Raw genomic sequence first — 24,154 nt, 5'->3', positions numbered from 1 at the left:
TTTTGCGTTATAACAAGGTGGGCTTCAGATTTTTATTTCAACTTTTTAAAGTTTTTTTAAGCATCTTTACGACGAAGCGGACTTCGATGTTTTATATATATAGATATATATATAATTCCTCTGTACGTGTGATGTCACCAAACTTCTCCTAAACGGCTTAACAGATTTACGTGCGATTTTCAGAGAAATATAGATCTTTGCGCTGTGCGCGTTCGTAGATATTCAAATCTTCAATCTTATATGTAAAAGAGAAGTAAGGAGCATAAATGTTTTATTCATCGATCTACTAGGGTTGCATTCCAGGAGAATGCATTTACAAAAAGATGTTGTTTTTTGTGTATAAAAAAAGTTTGTTTTTGAATGTTTAAAAACAGCATTTGTTTTTTGTGAATCACAATGAGATTGTTTATAATTTCCCTTAACTTCCTTATAATTTCTACAAATTTATTTTTGGTAATACTTAATTTGTTTTTAATTCAGTACATTTTTAAAAATCGTATTCCTACATAAGTGCACCCCTTTGTTGGTGAGAAGACCGGAGTTTTTGACGTTTGCAAAAATTATGCCATATTTGAAAAAAATATTTATTTCATGTTTTGGAATTCAACCATAAACAGGTACCTACTTAAATTCAATTAAGAACTTCAAAACGGCAAAAAGTGGACTACCGTGTTGAATCATCTAAGGCACATAATTAACATCGATATTTAAATACAAAAATGTGTATATTTGTTTGAAAATTCAAAGTATCTTCGTCGGTAACATGTAATTAAACATGTTTCAAATAAATAATAATAAAAAAATACACATTTTCGTGCAGAAAATTAGTTTTTACTTTACAGACAATTGAAGATAACTCTGTAAACTTCCCATTGTAATCGGGGTCCTGAACGGCTACGACCTTTAAAATTTAAGCACATTCATTTTTAGTTTCATTCGAAAATGTTGGATAGCGAAAGATTAAATAGACGATTACACACGAGCATTCGTCTTAGATCCGATTTCCATTGTCCGATAATTATTCGTATTTCTTTCTCAAGTCTTTTGGCATGATGTAATGGATTATGGATTTGGGGCGCGTCATTAAAATGCATTATTCCAAATACCTTTGGTATTGTAATTTCGCTGTGCCTTGTGTAAATATTGACGCGGATATATTAACTCGATCGCATTCGACAGAGGCAAGAAAACAGAGGACGCTGAGACGGCTTTTAAAATTAAAGATTCATTAGATTGAATAATGTTACCATACAAAATTAAATAAATTTAGATTTGTTTGAAGGAATCTAAATAAATTACGGGATCTGAATTTCACTTTTTTATTTTATAAATATTAAGGGCCGGTTGCATCAAAGTTGGTATAAATTTAGTTTACAGTTAAATATTTAAACTTAGTTAAGGCTCAAAATCTCATTCGGAGAAGAAAAGAACAAAAGGGACATCGTCCTTTTTGAACTAGATAAAAAAATAAAAGAGCAAAAGCTAAAACAAAATGAAGAACTTTTTACTCTAGAAATAGAGCAAAAAAAGGACATTTTTCGGGCAACTATGGCAGCCTTAAATGCCCAGAAAGAGTTAGCTGAGCTCAATCTAGCTCTATTTAAAAAAAATAATAAACAGCATTTCAATACAGTGATGATTTAGATTTATTTTACACCACGCCGCTGATGATCAAGTCCTGTGTTTTGAAAAATAATTAACAATTAAAAATTCAAATAATTATTAGTTCTTCACTTTTTTGACATTTGAAATCTTGCGATAAAGTCGGACTCTTCCCACAAAAAATGGTCCGTTCGTGGTTTGAAAAGTTTTTTTTTTCGGTTTAGAATATACTCGATGATAAATTCGTCATCGGAAGACGAAAAATCAGATGAAATAGACATTTTGTGCAACTTTTTACATATCGATCAATAGATTTCAACACTCACGACGCATTTTTGACAGATGGCAGATCGCATTTAACTTTAAACGGTCCCCTGGCGGCCGGTCAAATAAAAGTAACTTTTTTGTTAATATTTAGTAAACTTTTTTTGATGCAACGCATTTTGACATAAAAGTAACTTTTATTTGACTTTAGCCCTAACTTAACTTTTGTCGATGCAATCGGCCCTTAATCTGTTACGTGCTTAGTCTTAATAATATGTGTATAAAGATTAGTGTATATTAAAAAATAAATATTGATAAAAATACCAACAAAATTTGGTTGAGTTTTATTTTGTCTTCAGGACATGAAGACCCGAAGATGCCTACGTAGACGAAAGCGCTCGTTGGTCAAATAAAACACAATCATTAGAAACTATATATAAATTTATTTCGACAGAGAGGAAAAACATTTTAAAAAAAGGGAATATGGAAGTCTAGGCATTTACAGGGCTTATGACCTCTCATTGGCTGGTTTAAGTGGCCACTTTACACAGATGGAAGAGTGGAGGAAATGTGGATGTTCAAACATGGACAGAATGGCGAATGTTACACAGTGTGTAAAGTGGCCACTTAAACCAGACAATGACAGGTCATGAGCCCTGTAAATGCCTAGACTTCCATATTCCCTTCTCAAAAATGTTTTTCCTCTCTGTTGAAATAAATTTAAATATGAATAACTCCCTAGGGAGTAAATCCAGCCGGTCTGCAAGCATTTGGACATACTCCAACATTGTTGGAAAACTATATTGTTCGTGAATAGGGATTGCTTCGAATAAAATTCAAGCGGAGAAATAACCGTTTGATCTCGTACATCAAATCTAAATAGCGGATTCGCCGTTTGCTAATCTTCGGAAACTGTTGACGAACACGCGAAGCCTGGGTCGCTAATAAGAAAGTCTGGGATTTAGCATTGTTCTCCTTACGATTCTGTACACAAACGGTACATTGAGGCGCAGAAAGGTTACTCTGCACTCTGCACATAGGTTAATAATGGCCAACATGGTTGGGAATGGGAGTTGGGAATGACGGTGATTAGTTTTTTATTTACACAGAGTTTATAGTATCATCAACGTACCGTAGCTGGTTCATTGCTGGGGATATTTTTACTGTAATTTTATAGTGAATTGAGTTTTAGTAAACACAGAGTGTTCTTTAAACCCTGTCACATCCGAAACCACGATGATCAGTATGGGCAAGAAGACATATAAGCATATTAAAAAAATGTTAAGAACGAAAAAAAAAAAAAATATAGAATATTGAAAAAAACAAATAGTTGCCTACTTCAGCAGGAAAGAAGCGAGGGGGGCGCGGCCGCGCGGTCAACAATGTACCAGACTCCCCCCTCCCCCCTTCGTCCCTGCAGATGTAAGCAACCATGTGTTTTATTAAATATATTTTTGTAAATTTTATTCGTTCTAAAAAATATTTTAATGTGCCAATATGTCTTCTTGCTCATACTGATCATCTAAAGGGGGATTGTGATGTGGAAATCTAAAGGGGCATTTTGTGTTTGAAATCGTAAGAAGATCTATGCAATTCTATTCTATTAATTCTACAATAACGATTAAACAAAAAAAATGTTACGACAGTAATTGATAGTAATTACTAATGCTTTTTTTCTCTCGACAAAGCACCCAAATTTGAGTAATTTAAGCCTTAATTTACCAAAGGTATTGCTGCAATAGTTACTAACGAAAGAGTCGACAATATTTAACGAGCGGGATCGTAAGTAAACAACTAACAGAACAGGGCTGAACAATTATATATTACATTTATTTTTAATACACATAAGAAACTTAATTTAGTTTGTAAAAATATATACTTCGTGTCTTAAACATTTTTTCTGTATTTTTCAAATGTTTGACTATCACAATATTGACAATAGGACCGAAGATGCTGAACGCTACGTGGAAAAGATAGTCCCAATAAGCAAATGTCTATAAAAAATTCGTCTTTGGGTAACAATGTGATCAGCAGTCTCATCTTCCTCTTCACATTCAGATAAAGCAGAAGTCATCATATGAAATCCATAATTACTAATGTTATACATTATAAGAAATAGGATGCAAAATTGAAGTAGATTGTATATTTTTTTATGTAACTAAATAAAATAAATGTAATAATGATTGAAAAACCAGAAAAATAAAATTTTGCATGGCTCATTGAGATATAATATATAAGGATGACACTCCATAAAAATCCGAGCTAAAAATTCATCCCTAAAGGAAATAGAATGACAAGCGGAGGGAGTAAGTGCGTCACGTCATATTTGTCGATTTTGGCAAGCAAAACACGTAGTACAGTAAAAAACTCGGACTATTTACATCGGTCTACTGTAAGTTTTATTCAGTATGTCGCTCCCTTCCACATACACGTAACCTTTGTTTGTCGTATGACTATTCGCCCGACTAACTGAGCAGGACAGAGACAGGAGATAACTCAAGAATAATAAGTACTGGTAACATATTAATAAGACGAAGACAAACTTGCCATGTCCGCCTAGATTATGCCATATTTATACATTTTGTATAATTTAAATGGATTTTAAGACTGTTTAGATTAAGTGTTATATAAACTCATTAATGCCAATCAGTTAAGGCTTACGTAAACCTGTTCATTGACTTTAAAAAAAATAGACTTTTTTGACATCAAAATCGCTATTTTAAACAAGTATTGATTAAGATAAAAACATTACTTACCGGTGAAAGGTTATACCATCACTTTTCCGGATCGAGTTGTGCAGTATCTTACCGTACATATACGAGTAGGCATTTTAGTAATTGCGAGAGGACAAAAATTCAAAAGTAGCCGGGAAAACAGACTAAAGTATGTTCTATCAAACATATGCCAATTGGTCGCAGGTTGAGGGACCATATTTCGAACGCTCGTGCTTACTCTAGTTATATACCTCAATGGCATGGATTGAATTTTTGTTCAATCAATACAAATATTTTCTATTACTTTGCTAAATGCCCACAAAGACGGCTCTGTCAGCATCCAAGTACCATAGTTCTTGCACAAGAGCCGAGACCTTGAGAGCGGTAGTAACTAGTAACTGGTAACGAACAACTTTGGTCTGGTCCCGAAGTACTCAGATCAATTGACAAGTTTCGCTGGTCGATTTCCGCTGACCTAAATATCGTCATTCGGCCAACGCGACCAACGTGTTGCCATTGTTGGGACATGCGAGAGAAATTTTTGGGACACGCATCGGACGATATTCATTAAAAATAAGTACCTACGAGTGATAAAGGGATAAATTGGCTGAAATATAACTAAACTATATAACGGAGCAAATCCAAGACACACGGTATCACCCAAAAAAGAACCATATTGATAACAGTGACCGTGAAAACCTTCGCACATATACACGGTTTTCAGGGCCAGATCGCGAAACTTCAGAGGAACATTCCTCACAGTAAGCTTTAAAAAAGTCCTAATAAATTTTTTACATGAAGTCGTTTTTTTTTTAAATAGTTTTTTTTCATAATCTCAAAATGGAATAAATATTTTATTTCTCGAACTAGCATCCCTTCCGCAAACCCCTGCACCTTCTTAACAAAAAAAATTGAGATAAAAACCTATTTGACCAACGAAGCAATACGCACCAGACGCGGACAAGGGAAGCGGCTGGGTAGGAGATGGATAGGGGTTTGTAGCGGGACTGCTTGTTCAAGAAATTAAGGATTTACTACATTTTGAGATTACAGTTTTTTTTTTTTTAAATTTTTTGCGTTCTAAAAAATATTTTAATGTGTCTTTTCTTGCTCATACTGATCATCGTGGTTTCGGATGTGACAGGGTTTAATGAACATACTGTATATATAAATAAAAATAAATGTAAAACGAACTCCCTCTCTGAACACGAGTTTTCACTCTATTAGAGAGGTAGAAACGTTATTATATTATTAATTATATATGTACAAGCCATTTGTAATTTTATACTTATTTTGTGAAAAAAAATCAATAAATAAAAAAATGTCTTTTAGACTGACGACTGACTATGGTCGTTATTTAGTAAACGAGAGACGCGATTTTGACGGCTTTAGCCAGCATAACGGCGAAGTCGCGATTGTACCTTTTTCGCAATATTATGTTTATTTAGAAGTAACAAATTTATTTTTTAATTTCCCAGAAATAATAATTTTCTCAGGACAGCGAACCCAGTAATAATTTATACACAAGCCTAGTACTTTTATTTATGTAATAACCTGCGTAGGTGCATATTCTAACCTTTTAAAAAAGGGTGCGTAATATTATATTTCCTCAAATCTGACGTCTGTTGTCCTTTACGAAATAAAATACATTTTCCGAATGATTCCACGAGTGGGAGGATATTTCTTACAAAGGTCAATCAATATACATAAATATATAGATCAACCTTATCCTAGATTCTATTATAACACGAATCGCTGTTAAAAATACGTACATTAAATCATTTTATTTCCATTTATTATTTTTTACAAAGGAAGAAGTGCAGATTTAAAATGAGAAAAAACAGACCACTATAATATTTGATTTTGTCGAAATGTTTAAAGACAAAAGGCTGGATTTCACCCCTCCGAGAGTCATTAAGATTAACAAAAAAACAAATATTGTTACAAATATTATAATAAAACCAACTGGTCCATGTAGAAGTTTAAAAATTGGAAAATCGTTTTCAGGCGTTGCCTAGAATGTGAAATAATTCAGTCAGATGAATATCTTCACAACAAAAAAGGTTTCAGCTTTTTAACTTCACTAAAATCAACGTATGAAAGAATTGAAGAAATATGGATGTTCAAACCAAGGCAAAATGGTGAATGGTGAATGGTGAACACAGAAAAGTGCAAAGTGGCCACTTAAACCAGCCAATGACAGGTCTTAAGCCCTGTAAATGCCTAGACTTCCATATTTCATATTTTAAGGTATTCTCTATCCCTGTTGTAATTTACAACACTATCAATTCTGTACGTCAGAGTTACGTTTTGAAAGTAAAAATGCAGAAATTATGGCAATAAGCTATTTCATATGAGAATACTCTACTTGGAATATTTTGAATAGTCCACTTTCGTTGTAAAAACGCTTTTTACAATTGAATTGAAATAAAAAATCTAAAGCCCACTTGCAAAAAAAATCGTAATTCCGGATACACTATTTTAATATAAACTATTATTACTAAAAAATATTTTTAAAATATTTTATATTGAAAGTTCTTTATAGGCTGAAATTATCTCATTTCGTTCAAACGTTACGTTTTGGTAATCGCACCATATGGTATTGGTAATCGCACCTTTTTAGTATCATAAAAAACACTTTTAAATTTGTAATTTCGAATTCTCGCAAAAACGGTCATTCCATTGGCCAGGCCCCTAATACGTCACGATTCATGTTTATTTGTTCCTGCCATTGAAATTTATGTCGAACAATATCACGAATCTTGACGTCACAACAACCAAGGCCAAGCCAAACACGTGGCGTTTTTCTACGAACGTATTTTCATTGAATTTTCTTTTTACATTTATGTACGAAAACAATTCTCCACAATATCCATATTGATTTTGAAAATACAATTAATGATTCTAAACTCATTTGATATATTTTTATTGGTATTCTTAGTATGTGATATGTTCCTATTATTGTTTCCTAAACATTTCGTTCAATACGCTCCCGTGATTTATCCTTTAAGGTGTATAAATTATTTGTAAAAATAAATTTACAATGGAGTTCTGGTTCCAACTCTTATGCATAGCAAAGTATGAAGTTGGATAAACAAGGATGAAAATAAGCTAAATGCAGTAAAACTATGTGCGATAGGTGCACTAAAGTCTGAGAAAGGCGGCCTCCGTGGTGTAGTGGTCAAGACGCTTGACTCACGCACGGAAGGTTCCGGGTTCGATTCCCGGTGAGAACACAAAAATTAAAATGTAATTTTTCTCAAGCCTGTGTGCTCTGTGATGTAATTCACCGGTGTAATTAGGCCTCCCGGCCTGTTGTGGTGCAAAAAAAAAGAAGTAAAAATGTAAAGAAAAAGGCTGAGACAAGCATTATCGACGAAATAAAAAAAAATAATTTCTGCGTTAGTTTGGACATGTAAAGTGAATGGATGGCAAAAGCCGGCTAAAAATAATTATGATGCGAAATTGGAATTTTCGCGGTGCAAATACGAGGAAACAGAGAAAAACATGGCATGACTAAATTTAACATATACGGTAAACGTCGTTTTACACCGGGGTTCCGTTTCGAGAGACATCGGCGAAAAAAAAATCGGCGTAAAATGAACACAAATATGATGGAAGATATAAGGTAAGGTTCCGTGTCAAAATTCTAAGAACCATCTGACATGTTTATTTAATACATATTCTATTCAAAATAAATTATAAATGTAATCAATAAATATAGTTTAAACTCGTATCCAAATTAAATAATAATCTCTTGATATAAATAATGAACTCACCAGTTCGTCGGCACTAAATTAAATTCTCACACTTTTTTGAAAATAACATCTAATTTATTTAGCTTTGATTGTTGCTTCCTTTCCCTCAGAATCATTGCATAAATAATAAATATTTTAATATTCTTTTAATTTTGATAATTATAAAAAAAAATCATACCTTATTATTTTTCTTAAAAACAAAACGGAAACTAACTCGGAAACAATTTAACACACACAATAGGCTGCTCGCGTACACGGTAATATAATAAAACAACGTGTAAAAGTGTGTCTGCTATTAGAATCGCGGCGCCTGCTGTCGTCTGGTGTCGGCCGAACCGGGGAATCCCACGCCGGCACCAACCGGCGTAAATCGAATCTGCGCAAAACGACGATTACCTGTACTTGAAAATGGACATGTGAAAAGTCAAAATAATCAGCACGTATTCATGATATAGAGGAAGCGAGGCGTTCTATTATCTCTGCATACCTACTGGTTTGTTCTGCGTGGTGGTTTGTTGTTGTTAAGAAAATAAATATCGACATGCATACAAAATTAAAATATTGGTATTGAAAATTGAGTAGACCGTAAGGAAAATACGGGTAATTTTTTTTTTCGATTTATTGTGATCGAGGGCCTGGGATTCATTCGATCTGATATTAAAATTCAAAATAAAAGCCAAAAAGGTTTCTCCTGTCGGAAATATTCTCGAGGGGATGGTTTTATTATTGAACTAAGGCGGGGGCGGGGGTGAGAATTGGGAAATGGTAAGACGTGGGAGGTTTTCTGATTGTGACGCAATGTCTCGAGTGCTGGGAGAGTCATATTGACAAACTTCCGGTGTGATTGTGGCAGGAATACCAAATGTTCTTTCTTTAATGATTATCTCTCCTTAGGTTGTCTACAAAAATTACTTTATATCAGGGTTCGAAGGATGTGTATCTCTGATATATGTGTGTAATATCTAAGTCAACGCTCGTGTCGGTTTTTTTTGTTTTCCTCGTAAATAAATACAGGCAATTGATTAGCAAAAAGTCGGCGTTTACTATAAAAAATAATACAATATATTGCATTTGCAAAGGAGTAAGGAGTATCTAATACAAAAAAGTTAAAATTAAATTACAATTACTACGGCGACTGTTTTTCTTGACATTTGGCTTGTCAACCACTGGCTAAATGCAATAAATAGCATGATGAATAATAAATAAATAAATAAAAATAGTAGTTTTGAATATTTTCCATATTCACACCGGTGAAATTCAAATATGTGATTGCACAGCAGGATTATACGTCGCGAAACGTAAATATTTTGTCATTTAATATTAGGTGTTCACGGATGTTCCATTGTGATCGCAAATACGATAAACAACCGTGGTGAGAAATTGTTATCACGTCGCTTATTAGCACGTCGATAGTTATTTGCGATTGAGCTACTGACCTACATCGAGCAGTGGTTCGATATTATTAAGGCATAATACTCTTCAACAGCAAGATCATTACCGCACTTCTTCTACAGGTAATATCACTAAAATGTTTTTCCCAACGCTGGCTGATGCAGCAAACTTCCGTCATCATCACCAAAGTACTTTCGAAACGACCCAAATTTTTACCGGACACGGAGCTATGAGAAGTTATCTATATAGGTTTAAATTAAGGAATGATTACTATTGTCCATGCGATGATATTTCTTCACAGAGTATCGAACATCTATTATTTCAGTGCCATTTTTTTTAGTTTACAACGACATAATCTTGAAGCAGAATGCAGGAAAGATGGAATATCCTTAACAGATATCCACACTGTATTCAAAAGCAGTTATCACGCACCATTGTTCTTGAACTTTGCAACAATGGTGATTGGACTCATAAAGGTAATAAACCAAAATCAGTGATCGAACATCCCATTTCCAAGACAAACAAAAACGATTTTTTTTCCTAGTACATGACACGTGAGGCTACTAAATACAGGGGTCCAAATATATATAAAAATTTAAAAAAATAGCAAGAGTATTTGTCTCTTAAACATAGTTTCACAGATGTGAAAGATGTCGATCTCCCAAGTAATAATGTTCAGCTGCCTGACTGCTCTTCTAATCGGCTTAACCAGATGCAGGTTGGGTTTGGAAGCCGGGAGGTACAACAGTCTGTGCTGACGCTGTCGGAGATAACCATCAGGAACATAAAAAATGAAACTCTTTAAAATGGCCGAGATCTCGATAAAACCTCTTATCAAAAAAAATGGGTCACTATAAAGCCATTACTTTTATCTTCCTCCATGAATGTTACAAACAGACAAGACGTTATGCATTTAAAGAACATTATAAATATTCGAATGTACGACTTACACAAAAATGTGTGCACAGTGGTTAACTAAGATGCTGATTTGAAAGTTGCCCAGCTGTAGTAATTATCCCAAGATTTACTAATCAATGGCTATAATTTCATAGGTTTCTTTGTTTTTATCATTCAAGGTATTTCTACGATTCTCCGTGTTTAACTTTGCTGAGATTCTCCGGGCACCATAAAGCCGCGCTGGTTGCGTGTTGTACACCGAAATGAGGATTCACGTGGAGCAGGGGAGTAACCAGACCTTAGATGTTGCTGCTGTCTTTTTGCTGCAATTTGGATTAAATAATTGGATTGGATAATTTGGAGCTCCTCAGATGCGCGGACGCCTAGGTGGGTAAAATTTGGTGGGACAGGCAACTGTTCCGGTGGGATGCTCATTCAGTTGGGACTGTGATTCCTTCGAGCGGAATGCACATGTTCTTTTATTTTGTCCTCCCCATACGGGGGTGGTATTCGGATCCTCTGCCTCTGACCACCCAGGGAGTCCTTATTTATTCAAGGCCGTTCTCTCATTGTAAATATCAGTGTTTTTTTATATATGTTTGTTTTGTTACAATATTTTTTAGATTTTTTTTGTATATTTGGATACTTTTATTTATGTAAATTGTTTGTGTAAATACATATTTTTAAATATAAAAAACAGAGGCATTGAGGGGATCCTGAGTGGATGGTGGGCTTAAGGATCTCCCCTCAATGCAATTTGGATTAGCTCTCTATGGTACCGTGCAGTTTTTTTAAAATAATATTTATTATCACATATACATAAAATTAAAAATTTGTACAAAGTACCTTGCTTTAAGACATTTTTTTTTTAAACAGTCATAAATACATAGAAAAAATAAATAGAGGTAGCAGACATAGTGAAAAGTAAAATATAAAATATATATGTATATATAATAAATATATATATTTTATATATGCTCTTAAAATAAATATTAAAAAATCTTTGATTATTAAGTACATGAAAATAACATTTTTATATGTATAAATTGTATGTATTTATTTGATATGTAATATATTTTCTTTACTAACTTTGTATACTATGTGGAAATCTGTTATTAGTTCTGAGTTATAACACTATATCTGTTTGTTTACTAAAAATATGTATGTAGAACTGTCGATTTCCCAAATAAAATTAAATATACATTTTTTTTAAATATATATTTATAGAGTAAAAAACACATTTAAAAAAACAGAATTAAAGTAATGAGGATTTCCAAAAATAAATCAATAAAAAAGTAAAAAAATATAATTACAATTTAAATAAGAACATGTGTTGGCCATTTAACAGTAACAGCCACCATCAACTCCTCAGACTATCTGCACGTTTTATTGGTTCTAGCTTTTAATTATTATTTTTTAGTCCTAGCTTTAATTTTATTTAGTTGTATTTTATTTTATTGGTGCCTGTATTTATTATAAGAAATTGTATTTACCATCATTAGAATGGACTGCATTAGTCCGTCAAATAAATAAATATAGCTTTTGTTCTTTTGTACTGTCTCTGTGCTAGAGAAGTTCTAACCATTTGTCGGGAAATCAGATCGCTACTGGAACTCCGAGTCTCATAAATATAAACCCAAAAATGCCTTTGCAAATTACACTCTAAGTCTTAATTACTTCGATAGGCTATTTGGCGTAGTGTTACTTTCATGATTTGGTTAGGTTAGGCAAGATTGGTCTACAAGGGGGTGGGGGGTGGCAGAGAGGGACAGCGCTAGTCTAGACAGTGAAAGCTCCTCTATGGAAATAAGCTGCAGTATCTTATTAGAAAAAATAGACTCGGCAATAGATACCGTGCATATTGTTCCTATGTGCAACGATTGCTGCCGAGTATGTCCAAACGTTTGCAGAAAAATAGTGGATATCCAGTATGTAAAAAAAAAACAGCCTTTCAGTGTCATAATCCAGGGAGAAAATACGATAACACGTTATTATGAATAAAAGTCAGACCGCGCATCCTTTTAAGGTGCAAACAAACCATCACGCCGTTTCCCCATAAGGGTAGGCAGAGAGGATAAAACGCGACATCACTCTATCTTTGCATACAGATCTCGCTTCCTCTACATTCACACATCTTCTCATGCGCGCGCGCCGATTATTCCGACTTATGACATGTCCGTCCTCAAGTATTTGTTGGATTTGGTTATGCAATGTCTTTCTCGGTCTTCTATTCCTCTATTTTTGCATCCATCAACATTCGCATTGTAAATATTCTTAGCCGTTCTTTCGCTGTCCATTCGCTCTACATGTCCAAATCAGCGCAAAGCTCTTTTCTTGATTTTGTCGATAATGCTTATCTCAGTCTTACATAATGTACGGATCTCTACATTTGTGCATCTATCGTACATAGTTTTACCACACATTCGCCTGAGAGATCGCATTTCGACAGCATTCAGCCTACTTTCATCCCTGTTTTTCAAACACGAACAAACGCAAATTATCGAATTTCAACCTCCCTCAACCTTCACTGTATATCTTTACAAACACAAAATACTTATTGATATAAATACTTAATTTATCACCTCCATTTTGGATTTATGTAGACACTATTAAAATTATAAAAATATTACATAAATTTATTTATTAATACCTCGCGAAGGAGCACATAAAAGCTCAGAAAACGGCCAGTAATTAAATAAAACGCAGTGTTTTTATTTTATTTTAAATGATAAACGTTATGTTTGTCAGGCTTAAGATTTTATTTTATTTATTTCGAATACAAACAGATGTACAGGTTAAATAAATATAAATAAAAACTATTGCAAATGCATACATAGTAGGGCCTGCCATCCAATTATATGTATTTACTAAATTATACTACAATAAAGCGTCGACGGTTTAAACTACATAAATAATAAATATACTTTTTATCCCTCATTAATTACATTTTTGTTATTTTCTTGGGTTAACCTTTTCTTTTCTTTTATTACTTTCTTACTTTCTTATTTCATTTACATTTTTTAGATCTTAATTTTAATATGTACTTTTGTTTTCTTACTAATTTTTTTTTTTTTCCTGTAGATATGAATTGAAATTCTCGATTTACTTTACCTTGTTTAATTTATTTTTTTATCTTGTTTTGATTACATTTATGAGCACACACTATTTATATATGTGTCTATTATTTTTTTTTTTTTCTTATATTTAAAATATATTTAAGTAAATTACTATTCTTTAATTTTAATTGTATTATTTTACTCTATTTTCTTACTTAAAAAAAAAAAAAATCTTTAAACTATTTTTATGTTTATTATTTTATACGTATACAGTATTATGTCTGTACTCTTCTTATTTGATTATCAATTAAAACTAATGTCTGAGCACCCGATGACAAACTATTATTGAATAGTTTATCGGGACAAAATATATCTTAATACTTTGTTTTCTTTATAATGTATTAATATTGTAATAATATGTATATTTTATTGAATAAAGACTCTAAACTCTAAAACTATATATTAAAATAAAATAGATATGGACAAAACAAGGAGATAGTGGTAAGGAAAAGAAAAATATTGATAAGAAGTGGTGAAGGATGATTGAAGGAAAGTAGGAGTGGAAAGTTGCATTTGATTAATGATTAAGAGCAAGAAACGAGACAAAGCGTCTATTCTCTGTAATTCTGAATCAAGCCTATTAGTTCTCTTCTGTGCGTATTAAATGGAGTGTTAAATATATCAAGACTATAAAAATTATGTTAAGATAAATATGTTTTGTTTTGTACACCATTTTGTGAAAAGTAACTAAATTATATTGTTATAGTATTTGTTACAATCAATATAGTAAAAGTTTCCGCAAACCAAGTTTTGTAAAATTTTCATTGAGAATAAACGTAAAAATTGCATTTTCAATCAAAATGATAAAAGCGCCATCTATGAATAATTAGTCTCATATTTTCGTTTAGAATCACCCTTAATGCTTCACATATACGGGGATAATAGAATGTTTAATAAATATGATAAAAATACACAAAAGTCGATAACCATTTTGAATACCGTGATTTAATAAAAACATCTCTTTACATAAATTTTTTAATTTCCTTAAAAATCAATCAAAATACACAATAACATTTTTTTAAGCAGTATTAGGTGTTAATATAAGTTGCGTCCGTTTTTTTCTAAAAATGAGCACAGAAAGTTTTTAAAAAATGGTAAAGGTTATACGTAATTTGAAATAAAATTTAAAGTTACATATATTATTTTATTTGATCACAAGCCTTCAAAGTGGAATGCCAAGTAGACGACTGTGAGCATTTTCGGCAGCTCCTTCTGTTCGAGTTCGATCGAGGAAATAAAGCTGACAGAGCTGCTCGCGATATTTGCGCAGTGTACGGTAAAGATGCTATGAATTATTGACTAATCTTTTGATTTTTTTTTCTTGTGTCCTCTTCATTTGGAAAAAACGGACAGAACTTATATTAACATCCAATACACACTAATTTAAATATTTTACTGAGGTAATTAAATGATTTGCGTATTTATAAATTGCATACAAATTGAAGACTTTGGCCTCACGTTTAAAATTATGATTGTATTTTTGTATCAATTTTTAGGTATTGCTGTTATAACAAATATTATTTAAAAAAATATTTAAAAGACGTAAGATGAGAAATACATAGCAATAGAAAATGTATTGTGAAAACTAAAAAAAAAATATGACGATGTTTGTCTTTGTGACCAAATAAGCTTTTATGTTAATTTCAAACAGATTCAAGCTGTGCGTCAATTCGCAACAATTAATGCAGTAAAAATATTAAATATGAGGCTAACATATGCCTTTTATTCAAATATGACGTAGAATTTGTAAAAAAAAAACAACTTTAGCTCAATTATTTATGAATAGTTATACGTCCCCTTTTAAGTCACCATCAGAGTCAATACAAATATGCCAACGTGTTTTTACAATCTTCATAGCACTTCTCGTGGCCCGATTTCGGAATGGCTTTTAGATCCTTTAGTTAATTTCTTTGAAGAAAATCTAGCGAAACTAAATAAAATTCGCTGACCAGAGGCCGAGTTGTTTACATAGCTACCACAAACAAATTACATGACAGATCGCGCTGAAAATTGACAAGTATGTCTATGACAGTCCTACCAACCTTAAGAAGAAAAATCGGCAATATCTTGAGAGCGGTTCTTTTAATTGACAAATTCCGGGTCATATTCGAACAAAATGGTATTTATTTATTCGGTATTATTTCTTCTCTAACTCATATAGTGTCCATGCGGCTCGACTGTGGAATCATCTCCCATCCACCATCAAAGATGTTACTACATTATCTCTGTTTAAATCACGTCTGAAGAAACATCTCCTTTTTCTTCCTTAATCTCTTCTCCTTTCCTTTTTCTTCTTTCCTCTTTTTCCTTTTTCCCATTGAGTAATAGTTTTGATGTAAGGTAATTTATAAACAAATACGTTTATTTATATTCTTATATATCTTTAGCTTTTTAATCTTTTTTTCTATTGAATATGTTCTGTAACTTGAATTATAAAAATAAAACTTTTATTTTATTGGTTGGTTGGAAGAAATTGCCATTTGGCAATAAGCCCGCCAATGTACAAATTACATTATGCACAAAAAGTTAAATAAATAAATAAAACGGTATATCTGCCAACATATTTCATACAAGTTTGGCTTTATATAGAAAAATATGTTTTCAATGAGCGTTTCCACCTTCTAAAATATATTTTTAGACTGCTAACGAATAGATGCGGAATAAATGTATGTATTTAAGCTCGGTAAAAAACAATCATTTGAAAAAACTCAATTTAAATAAATTATGTTTTAAATTATACTCAGTTAACAAAAAAAACCACATAATATTTTTTGTACTTTGTAATTATGTAGATTTTTATAAACTTTCAATAAAAATCTACGTCTGCATCAACCAGATGAAAATACGGGAGTGGGAACACCAGCGCCGCTTTTCTGATTCTGTACTAAATACGCGCTATACCGCACTATAAAAGCTTTCAGAATAGCAGCCCAGGAGACAAACTAAAGCAGCGGTTCCTAAAAGAACCCTGGGGTTCTGTGGAAGGGTCGCAGGGGTTTCGAGAGTTAGGGGCGTATTGTAGTAGAAAACAGGCAGTCGACGCCGCGACGCCGGCACTTTCATCGGCCAGTCGGACACTAAACTTAATTTTAGTGCTATTACAAGTAAATCTGTAAAAAAATCATTATTTCCATCAAGTACGAGGTATGTTCAGAAAATAACGGAAATTTTTTAATTTTGCGTGTTTGGATTGTCAGAATTTGTTCCAAAATTTTTGAATTTTGAACAAAAACAGCGGCGAATGGAAGTTTCTCAGGTGTCACTAATGAAGTCAACGACGATGCAGAATTACTGAAACGTGGGTTTACGGATATGACGTCGAAACTAAGGCTCAATCGTCCCAGTGGAGGTATTCTGGAGGCCAAGACGAAAATCGCCGAGCACGCCAAAAATACGTCCAACCTTAGCGGCTGTCTCAGACAAAGTAAATAATGAATACAGCTGAAAATTTAAGCATACTTCAGGGGCATGAATACTAACATAATTTTTAATAAAATTGAAAATCGGAAAAAATCCTATTATTTTCTGAATACACCTCGTACAAACATTAAAGAATTTAATTCAAAACACCGTTTTTCTTTTCAAGTCGAATATTACAATATGCAAACAATAAGGTGTCATGGGTCTTAAAAATATAATTTTCGTCAATTTACTTTTTTATTGTCAAGATGGGATTCCACCGAAAAAAAATGGGAACCGCTGAACTAGAGTCTAGAGAACTAGAGCACGGGGTCTACCAAAAACTCTGAGTTTGGATAAAGAAATTTTAGATCTTTGGTGCCCAAAATATTCAACATATTGGCCCAACATTGTAAAACCATGACCCGGATTAAATATAATAATATATTAACAAATAACAACAGGGATAGAGAATACCTTCAAGAAGGAATATAGAAGTCTAGGCATTTACAGGGCTTATGATCTGCCATTGGCTGGTTTAAGTGGCCACTTTACACACTGTGTAACATTCACCATTTTGCCTATGTTTAAAACATCCATATTTCTTCGATTCTTTCATTTGGCGCTTCCATAGGCGTTCCCTAGTATGTGAAATACATAATTCAGTCAGATGAATCTCTTCACAACAATAAAGGTTTCAACTCTTTGACTTCACTAAAATCAACAAATGGAAGAATCGAAGAAATATGGATGTTCAAACATAGGCAAAATGGTGAATGTTACACAGTGTTTAAAGTGTCCACTTAAACCAGCCAATGACAGGTCGTAAGCCCTGTAGATGCCTAGACTTTTCATCTCTAAAATGTTCTTCATTTCTGTTGTAATATGTCAATATTAACAGCTCCAAGGGGAGTTGAATTCAGTCCTTGTCTACAAAAAAATTGTCAAACTCAAAATATTGTTGAAAATATTTGTTGCCAAATTACAACAGAGATGGAGAGTATTTCAGAGTAGGGAATATAAAAGTCTGGGCCTAGACTTCCATATTCCCTTCTTGAAGGTATTCTCCATCCCTGTTGTTATTTGTTAATTATAATGACTCCAGTCCAGGTGAAATCCAGTCTTTTGTCTACAAACATTCGGACAAACTCAAAATTGTAATAATAATCTGCCTACCCCTACGGGGAAACGGCGTGATGGTTTGTTGTTGTTGTTGTTACTAGTTACTACGTTTGGACAGAGAAACGTCAGAAGAATGACTAAAACACATTCATAAATAGCAAAACAAACGAACAAACCAGCCATCACGCTGTTTCACAGCAAGGGTAGGCAGAGCCATTCCAAGCTAATGACTACAGTTTTTATAAAGATATTTTGTGCTCTGTAACAATAATATCAACAGTGGAACGCTATTTATTCGAACAACGCCTTCAAATTGTGGAAATTTAATTGTATCGACAACGTAAAGAGCTCTTCGCGAATTTACTGCGCGACAAGTTTGGCGACGACTACATTATTGTCAGAAATAGTCGTGTTAATAGGCCTCGAAGATCCTGTGATTTGACGCCATCGGATTATTCCCTATGCGGTTACGTTAAATATATGGTTTATGGAAACAAACCAATAACCTTTGAAGGCAACATTACACGCAACTTTTTGTAAATAACTTGTTATCTCCTGCTTGACTTTAATTTGATTTTTAATTTTATCTTTCAATTTCAACTTTTTAATTTTAATTCTGAATTTTAACTTTTAATTTTAACTTAAACTTTTAACTTAATTTTAATTTTAAATTTTCATTTTAATTATAACTTTTACTTTTGATTTTAAATTTAACATTTGATTTCAACTCTTAATTTATACTTATTTATATAAACATCTACAACCTGCATCTAATAAATTATTGTTGGTTGTGAATTTTTACAAAGAAATTTAAATGTTCACGGAAGCAGAGAGAGAGGGGGGAAAGTAGAGTAGCTATACAATGTCTTCTCCTTTTTATTTAATATTTATATTTTTACTTTTTTAGAATTCAATTATTTTTCCCCTCTCCATTCCTGCATTCATAATAAATTAGTGTGAAATCTGTAATTGGTCTTACTTTTTTAAATTGTTTGTTCTTTTGTACCTTGTTTTTTATATAAAGACTGTATGATTTCATTAAAAAGTAAATAAACAACGTCGGATTTATTGAAAATGTGGCCGAAAATTGGATAGACAGGATGCGGTACATACATTAGTAACTGCTCGTCGCGAGGACCTTTGTCGGATATCATATATTCAAAAAATACACGTGTAATTTCATTTAGAACACAATAAAAACAAACTCATTCCATCAAATATTTCCTTCTTTTATTTCTCGTAGGTATCACGCTTAAAAAACATTCGATAGTTAACCGGTTGATTGTGATCGAACAATATAATATTATCAGTTCGAAATAGGTTAGTTCAAGTTTCCTAATAAACCGGTAGCGGTGAAAGGTCGTCATAAGAAAACTATTCTTTCAAAGCGCAAGGCTGTTTGGTTCGGTATAATAAATTAACTTAACACGAACGAAAGGTTAGTGGTTTGAGTTTAACGCGTGAATCGTAAAATATAAAAGACGTGTAGGTTTTGTCGAAATTGTTTACAACATTTGTACTTATTATATCGAGCAGTAGAACGATAAATAACCTCACATTTAAAGCCTTATTATTAAATAACATAATACTGATATTACTCTGGACTGATATAAATTTTTGTGTCCAACTGGACTTATTTTTTGTTTCACATTCAACACAATTTTAAATAAATTATTTCACTGTTTTTGCAATTTACAGAGGTTCTTTGTTTCAGATCCCGACTAGCCAGAAATTTATTGTGTTTTTATTTATTTTATTTATTGGGGATATCAACAGTAATACATGTAACAAAAATATAACAAATAAAATATACAGAGAATAAAACCAATGACAGATATCCATAGAAATACACGTACTATACATACTAGTGTGTTTGTGTGAGGTGGGTGAGTGGGTGTTATATTGGAATGAAGGTGGACACGTGTATAAATATTGCACAAGTGTCAAGTGTCGAAAATATAAATATAAATAAAATATTAAGAATTAGAGATAAAATATAATAAAATAAAATAACATAATCTACTAAATTTTATGACTTTACCAATGTGATTACAAATTTACAAAAAAGCTTAAAAATGTGATCCTACCGTATTCCCTTTTAATCCCAGCAGTGTTTTGACACTTGCAAACGACACGACACGGCATAGTTGAATTTAAATCGGCAGTTGCGTACTAAGCGACGTCTACAGAGTACCTAATGGCCAAAACGTAAAACTACTCATTTGTAAGTAGTTTAGTCGGATTGATTTGGATGAGCGTATGCGGCTTCTGGACTATTCTTGTTCTATGCTCGCACGTAATGAGTTATTAATGTGATCAATTGATTTCAAATGCTTCTGTTTCTTACTAATAGTTATGATGTGAAATAATTACGTAAGTGGCCTACTTCTGTATCTCCTTGGCAATCAATGAATTAAAGTTACATTTTTAATTCTAAGCGCTTATTCTGTAATAGTCAGGTACATAATAAATCATAAGAGTCGAGTTCTACGAAATGTTAAAAGTAGGCAATTAACAGTGACCGACCGAAACAAGATTTTCAGCCGAAGCCAGAACCGAATTTCGGCTTCTGCAGTAGTTTCCGAAACCGAAACATATTTAAATGATGACATATTACAACAGAGATGAATATCATTTTAGAAAAGGGAATATAGAAGTCTAGGCATCCACGGGTCTTATCACCTGTCATTGGCTGCTTTAAGCGGCCACTTTACACACTGTGCCTGTAATTCACCATTCTGCCTGTATTTTAACATCCATATTCCAAAAATTAGAATAATTTGAAATCAAAAGGACGATTGCCGACTGCTACGTGTGGGAGAACTCCCTCCTTCGGGTCTTGTGTAATGACCCCCGGGCCTTATTTTATCGGCCCTACGGGCATCAGTTATCGGTCCTACGGGCATCAGTTATCGGCTTTTAGCGCCCCAGTTGATTAGGATCTCGGTCACCCAGAAGTGTCGTCCCTTTTGGGCCTCACTTTTTTTCCTTTTTAACGAACTTTTAAACATTTGTACAAAAATTTGGAGTATTTTCGTCGGTAACATGAAATCGTATATGTTATAATAAAAAAAACATCATAAAAATGTACATATTTTTGTAAAGAAAATTCGATTTTAATTTAAAGACAATTGAAGATAACTCTGTTCATTGTAATCGGGGCCCAGGGATGCTATTCTGAACCACCCCCGCGGCACGAGAAAACGGTTTTTCTCGTGTATTTTGTATGTAAATACGCGAGATAATACGGCCGCGAGAGGATTTGGAATACCAGCCCAGGTTGTGCACGAGTGTATTTTTTGATACAGTTTCTAGCTTTGAATTTAAAAAACCAGAATGTTATTATTTTTTCGAAGTAGCTAATTTATAATAAACTGTTATTTTTATTTTGCTTTTGTTTATAACCGTCATGATTAATAAATATTGTTATAATATTATAAACATATTATGTTTGTCCCCAAATGAGTTTTTTACAAAAAATCCTTGGGAATTAATTAAATCAAATATGCTAAAATATTTGTGCACAGTTACAAAGATTAGAAAATTCCTAGATTTTAATGTGTTAATATTTTCCAATATTTTCTACAAAGATTTGTACGTATCAAAAACATTTTTAAGGTTAAAAAGTTCAATAAATAAAATGCAATTTTTTATTCGAACCGTCTGTCAATTCAGCATTTATAAACCATCCTTTAACACAAAATTATAACTGTCAAAGTCAACGCACTGCACACAGAATTTTTACAACACCCAAGAAGCGGTTCTTTCCGGCAAATGATCACTACTGTTTTGATACAAATTTTGAAACATAAATACGTCGAGATGAAAAACCAGTTTGAAGTTGTATTGTGAGAAAACCGCGACGTGACCGCCCCAGACAGCGGTAAACCAAAACTAAAATGTTTTATCCGTTTACTAAACGTACTGGTAGCAGCCGCATGGATCAGCTGCGGGATATAACGAAATAATTCGCATTAGCATTATGAATATTTATTCATAAAAGCAACAGCAAATGCTATTTTATTTTGGTTCCAAAAATCTGTGCGTTCTTAAGATTATTTTATGATACTCATAATCGAGTAAAAAAATGGGAGAGAAGTTGTGCGGGGTTCGAAGTTTAAATCCCAACCCGTCTGTAATAGCTTATATATAATAAACTATTATTTTGCATATTTAATTATGCACGAAACTAGATTTGTATAATTTATATTTATATCTGATAATTATTATGGTACCTTCTTTGAAATGATATTATTTATCGTTTAATTCTTTATTATTTATACATTATTTTTCTGAATTGTTATTCTATTGCATAACATCTTTATGTATAATTCCTCTGTATGTGTGATGTCACCGAACTCCTCCTAAACGGCTTAACCGATTTACGGGCGGTTTTCAGAGAAATATAGATCTTCGCACTGTGAATGTTTGTAGATATGGAAATCTTAAATCCAATATGTAAAAAAGAAGTAAGGAGTAAGAATATTTTATTCATCGATATACCTGGGTTGCATTCGAGGAGAATGCATTTACAAAAAATGGAATGATGTTGTTTTTTTGCGGATAAAAAAGTTTGTTTTTGAATGTTTACAAACGGCATTTGTTTTATTTTGGATCTCAATTAGATTCTTTCTTTAAATTTCTTATAATTTCTACTCATTTATTTATTTTTACTGAACTTTCGGTAATACTTAAATAATATTAAATTCAATACATTTTTAAAAATCGTATTCCAACAAAAGTACACCCCTCTGTTGGTGAGAAGACCGGAGTTTGACGTTTGCAAAAAGAATGCAATATTTGAAAAAAATATTTATTTTATGTTTTGGAATTCAACCATAAACAAGTATCTCGGTACCAAATTAAATTCACTTTGGAATTTAATCACAAACAAGTACCTAGGTACCTACTTATCAATGAAAAGTCTTTTTCCAGGGTAATAAATAGCAGGCAGGCCAACGTTCGGGCAGGACAACGTCTGTCGGGTCTGCTAGTGTTGTTATAATTTAATTTGTTTAACTATATATTTTTTATTCTTGATAATAATTATGGGTCAACACGGGCAAACCCTTAAAAGCCTTAATAATTTCATTTAAACGTAAACGAGTGTAATTTTGAACGAATAAAAAAATATCAGTTTTATATAAATATAATGCATTCAAAATATTCCTTAATATTTTATTATTAAGAATAATCTATTAAGATTTATTATTAATCAATTAAGATTGTCGGCTTTATGGTTATAATATGCGGTATAATAAGAGTATGACAAGTTTATTATTACACCTGATGATGGGTAAATCTGAATAGCCAATCGAAATTCGTAGTGTTCTTATTAATATTCCACTTATGTGTGGTGTAAATATACAATTTGTTTTATTATTAAAATGTTATTTTTCTCTCCACATTTAATTCCCTTTTAACATTTGTTTCTATTTTTAAATCTATTAAAAGAGCACTTCCTAAAAAAAATGTCCCCAGGTCAAACAAGGGAAAATTGTGAAAAGATTCGCAATCAACTCTGCAACGCTTTAGTTTTATTGTAATAATTTATCAAATTGCAATTAGCAATAGCATCTTAAATACTAAATTAATACTCGTCATTACCAGCCGCGAGCTGCGAGTAACTGGGATACACGTAGAAAACATTACCTCAAGTTAGTAAAAAAGTACTGCGCTGAAGCTTATAAGCAAATTCTCTACCAAACAACATATATAACTTTTTGTTCAGACCTGAAAAAATATTTGGCTGACGATGAAAATATTACTTCTTGAGTCGACCGGCGCGTCTCGTACAACGTACACGAGGAAATTTCTAACAATTTTCTTCAAAAGACATTGTTTATTCGTACTAACGTAGAAATTATACGAGTGAAACGCGTGTTTTCTT

General features: G+C 32.5%; 1 protein-coding gene across 5 annotated transcripts in view; it reads right to left on the bottom strand.

Annotated features, from left to right (window-relative positions):
- Positions 1-24,154, bottom strand: part of LOC148271785 (uncharacterized) — a 191,983-nt gene that overhangs the window by 154,360 nt on the left and 13,469 nt on the right. Inside the window, exon 1 of one of the 5 annotated variants that reach the window (XM_088240926.1) lies at positions 21,925-22,152. The exons of 3 other annotated variants lie outside the window; for them this stretch is intronic. The gene's annotated coding sequence lies outside the window, so the exon portion shown is untranslated. Of the gene's footprint in view, positions 1-21,924; positions 22,153-24,154 lie in introns of those variants that run through there. One more of the 5 variants, XM_088240927.1, reaches the window with a different exon arrangement.

This window comes from Micrasema longulum, unplaced genomic scaffold, assembly GCF_059751315.1.
Source record: "Micrasema longulum isolate JH-2025_06_02 unplaced genomic scaffold, ASM5975131v1 h1tg002648l, whole genome shotgun sequence".
Classification (NCBI taxonomy): Eukaryota; Metazoa; Arthropoda; class Insecta; order Trichoptera; family Brachycentridae; genus Micrasema; species Micrasema longulum.
This window is presented reverse-complemented; position numbering and strand designations above follow the sequence as displayed.